This window comes from Palaemon carinicauda, chromosome 36 (assembly GCF_036898095.1).
Source record: "Palaemon carinicauda isolate YSFRI2023 chromosome 36, ASM3689809v2, whole genome shotgun sequence".
Classification (NCBI taxonomy): Eukaryota; Metazoa; Arthropoda; class Malacostraca; order Decapoda; family Palaemonidae; genus Palaemon; species Palaemon carinicauda.
Genome location: NC_090760.1, coordinates 33,057,862 through 33,062,861, shown reverse-complemented (window position 1 = coordinate 33,062,861; position 5,000 = coordinate 33,057,862).

Here is a 5,000-nt window from a genome sequence, read left to right as displayed (position 1 = left end):
CTAAGGCATCAACTGATGCAGTGATTCCCCAGCCTCAAGAGGAGATCCCCTAAGTTCAGATCCAGGTGGATGCTGAAGTCGCGGTCGCGATGCAAGACATCCAGCTAAATGACAGGATATCTGATGTGGACGGGTGTCAGGAGGAAGACCTCCTTGCAAAAGCCCAGGATGAAGTTCAAGTCCCTCTACATCGGCCGGTCTCCCAGTAGAGCTGGGACAGGCCCTCTCTTCTATTGTTGGAATGATCCAACAAATGCAGAAGGAGAATCAGGAGAAGGCGGCTGCAATGGAACTGCGAATGCAGTGCCTTGCAGAATCACATGGGCCCCAGAAAAGCTCAATGTGAAAGACCTTCCTTTGTGCTCGGATGCTAACCCGTGGAGGTATGCTGAGCACATGTCGATGACGACTGGAAAGATCGTCATCTCGGATATGCTGGGCTCAGTTCCCCTGGAGGGTGGAATTCTGGCCCAGCAAGGCACCATATCCGGACTGTTATGTCCGGCTGAGGAAGGAACCAGCTTCAAAGGAGGAGGCAGAGCCGAAGGAGGTCATAGTGATGACCATGCTAAGGCTCAAGCTCTACTTTCATCTTCGATGAAAGAGAGGGGCTTCTCTAACTCAAAGGTAGCTGCATTGAATAGGAAGCTCCCTTCCTTTGTGTCCTAGCCTACTAGAGCCTTCCCCCTTTTTACAGAAAGGGTTTCTGGCTGTACTAAAAGCAATCGAGGCCGGCAAGTCTTGCCCCTCCCTAGAGGAGTGTAAACCCTTGTCGCTGGCCCTGCCTATGGACCACAAAGATTGGAAGGACGTCCATCTTACGTTCTAAGTGGGAAAGTTGGAGGCTGATATTGCCGGACGTCAGTTCGGCAAGGACCTCCCTAAGCTGTCTGACTTTCTTTTGCGAAGTGAGTTCGATACAAAAGAAAGACTGACTGCCTCAATGTCTCTTCAGACTACTCTCGAGACGATGGCAAGTGACCCCAAGGTCCATGAAATGTTCATGGTAGTGGCCAAGCCTCATCTGGCCACAGTGACGAAGGACCTTTATGGCTTCGTCAAGGCAAGGAGAGCTTGTAGGGAGTTCGTGTTTACCTCGGCTACAGTGAGGCACGAACTAAAGAAACTAATCTCCTCCAACATTTGGGGAAAAGACCTTTTTCCCTACCGACTTGGTCAAAGAAGTTTTTGATAAAGCCACCTTGGAGAATAGAAACCTTCTCCAGAAGTGGGACCTGGCTATCAAAAGAAAGTCTTCCCCGGATGAGGGTCCTCAACCAAAGAGGAAGACTATGAGGACTAGGCTACCGTCTCGGCCAGCCAAGCCTCTTAGACAGCAACAGCAACTGCAATTGCCATTGCCCCCAGTGCCCCAGATCGTGGCACAAACCCCGACCACCTTTCAGTGGGTACCCCAGGCCGTGTCGACACAGTCCACGGCTTTCACCCCAGCGTTCGAAGGGCAGTCTACTTCCTTCCGAGCAAAGCCTAGAGGAGCAGCCAGAGGCTCGTCTAGACGCCCCTCAAGGGGAAGGGGATTCAGGGGTGGTCGTGGTCAGGAAGGCAAGACCTCAGGACGGCAGTCCAAGTGAGGTCATACCGGTAGGAGGGAGACTTCTGAAATTTCGGGATCGGTGGACCTTCGATCCCTGGGCCCACAGCCTACTCAAGAATGGATTGGGCGGGAGCTGGTACAGCACTCCACCCCCGTACCTTCGGTTTTTCCAACACTCCACCCCCGTTATGGAGGAGTACGTTCAAGAACGGTTGGAGAAAAAGGGTGAAGCCCATCAATTTCTAAGGGAGGCTGTTTTGTGTTCCCAAGAAAGACTCGGAAAAGCTCAGAGTCATTCTGGACTTGTCGCCACTTAACAAGTTCATAGTGAATTGCAAATTCAAAATGCTAACACTGCAACACATAAGGACCTTACTGCCCAAGAGGGCATATTCCGTCTCTATAGACTTGTCAGATGCCTACTGGCACATTCCAATTAGCCATCGACTCTCCCCCTACCTAGGGTTCAGGCTACAGCGAAGACTATACGCCTTCGGAGCCATGCCATTCGGGCTAAACATAGCCCGAAGGATTTTTACGAAGCTTGCGAGCGTAGCTCTCAAACAATTTCGCCTAAAGGGAATTCAGGTAGTAGCCTACCTGGACGACTGGTTGGTGTGGGCAGCATCCGAGACAGAATGCTTGCAAGCTTCCAGTCAGTGATCCAGTTCCTAGAGTACTAGGCTTCAAGATCAACAGAAAAAGTCTCGACTTTCTCCATCTCAAAAGTTCCAGTGGCTAAGATCCACTGGGACCTTTTGTCACACCGTTTCTCCACCCCAGCGAAGAAAAGGAAGGAGATAGCGGGTTCTGTCAAGAGACTTCAAGATTCCGAAAGGATATCAAGACACGAGCAGGAGAGAGTACTGCGCTCTCTCCAGTTTGCTTCGGTGACAGACCCAGTGCTAAGAGCACAGCTAAAGGATGCAATCGGAGTTTGGAGAAGTTATGCATCAAACGCGTGAAGAGATCTGAGAAGACCAGCTGCTTCGGCTAAGTACTCTTCTCAGGCCTTGGTCCCAAGCCAGACATCTAAAGAAGTCAGGTTCTTCTTCAGCCACCTCCCCCGTCGGTGACGATTCACTCAGACGCCTCAAAGGAGGGATGGGGAGGTCACTCTCATCGGAAAAAAGTCCAGGGGACTTGGTCCAGGCTATTCAAGACCTTTCTCATAAAACTTTCTAGAAGCTAGGGCAGTGCTCCTTACCTTAAAGAAAGTCTCCCCGTGTCATTCGTTCCACATAAAGTGGTAATAGACAGCGAGGTAGTTGTAAGATACTTGAATTGACAAGGATCGAGGTCACCACCTCTCAACCAGGTGATGTTGGCCGTCTTCCGATTGGCGGAAAAGAAGAAGTGGTACCTGTCGGCAGTTCACCTTCAAGGAGTCCGCAATGTGACAGCGGACGCTCTATCCAGGTTCACACCGATAGAGTCGGAATGGTCCTTAGACGCAGGATCATTCTCCTTCATTCTGAATCAGTCCCAGAACTGCAGATAGACCTCTTTGCGACGAAAGACAACAAGAAGTTGCCCCTGTACGTGCCCCGTACGAGGACCCCTTAGTGGAAGCAGTGGACGCGATGTCCCTCGACTGGAACAGATGGTCCAAGATTTATCTGTTCCCTCCTCACAACCTTCTGTTGAGGGTCCTCAACAAACTGAGATCCTTCAAAGGGTAGCGGCAATAGTGGCCCACAAGTGGCCGAACAGCGTGTGGTTCCTCCTGGCATTGGAACTGTAGCTGAAGTTTGTACCACTACCAGATCCAGTTCTGACCCAGCGAGTCCAGAAGTCAACTGTCTGCGCTTCATTACAGAAAACCCGGACCCTGCAGTTCATGATTTTCTCTCCCTAGCGGTGAGAAAGCGTTTCGGGATTTCGAAAGCCAGTATAGACTTCATTGAGGAATATAAATGCAAATCTACTAGAAGGCAATATGAGTCATCTTGGAGAAAATGGGTGGCCTTTTGTCAAGGCGAAGATTCCGCAGGAGATCTTGACAGACTTCTGCTTATCTTTTTTCCCCACCTCCATGGTCAAGGGTTGGCAGAGAACACGATTTCAGCGTGTAAGTCTGCTTTGACAAGACCCATTCTATATGCCTTCCAGGTCGACCTAGGTAACGAGATCTTTAATAAAGTCCCGAAAGCCTGTGCTAGGCTCAGACCTTCAGCACCTCCAAAGCCCATTTCATGGTCTTTAGACAAGTTCTTCATTTCGCTTCTCTGTTGAGCAATGAAGAATGTGCGTTAAAGGATTTGACACAAAAAGTTATTTTCCTAATTTGCACTCGCGTCCGGGGCCAGGGTTAGTGAAATTGTAGCCTCTCGAGAGAGGCAGGTCGTGTTCAGTTCCTGGATGGGGAAGAACTGAACCTGTTTCCGGATCCTACGTTTCTCGCCAAGAATGAGTTACCCACCAACAGGTGGGGTCCCTGGAGAATCTGCCCTCTGAAAGAAGATGCATCTCTATGTCCAGTAGAATGCCTAAAGGTCTATCTTCATAGAACTTCAGACTTCAAGGGTGGTCAACTATTCAGGGGAGAAACATCAGGCTCAAATTTATCTCTGAATCAACTCAGAGCAAAAATCACATATTTTATTCGCAGAGCGGATCCTGACAATACACCCGCAGGTCACGATCCGAGGAAAGTTGCCTCATTCTTAAATTTCTTTAATTGCATGGATTTTGAACATCTCCGTTCATACACTGGCTGGAAGTCTTCCAGAGTGTTCTTTCGCCACTATGCGAAGCAAGTAGAGGAACTAAAAGAGATCTGTGGTAGCAGTGGGTCGCGGTGTTAACCCTACTGTTTAACTCTGCGAGGAACAGTGGTCTTAATTGGGACGATTAATTCCAGGGTGAGTGTGTAGTTACATACTGTACTACAAACTAAGTGAGGGCACTGTGTTGCCCATCCAGACTGTTCCATTTCCGAAGGTGAACCTAGCATAAGTGCAGACATGTGTGCCGAGCGTTTCTAACGCTAATGTCATTGATTTGTAATACAGGCTTTTATGACTTTGATACCTCGGTATCTTAAAAGTGGCATCTAATGTTTTTCTTTCAGACAAACAAGCCCTGTTTACTATCATACTTATGCTTAAACTTTTGGGTTATCCTCTTCTTATATATATATATATATATATATATATATATATATATATATATATATATATATATATATATATATATATATATATATATATAATTGTGGTTAACCTGTCTATTTATTGCCTGTCAATAATCTGGTTCTTGAGAACCTTGCGTCTCCTTCACCTGTGTCAATTTACTGGTATAATTGAGCATTCATTCTATGTACCTTATCTGGGATAATTCTAATAGAATTGTTCCTTTATGCAAGCTATTTTGCATTGGTTTTCCTCCTATGCGGATATAAAACCTTTGTCCAATACAAGTATTGTGCGGAAAACTGGTCGAT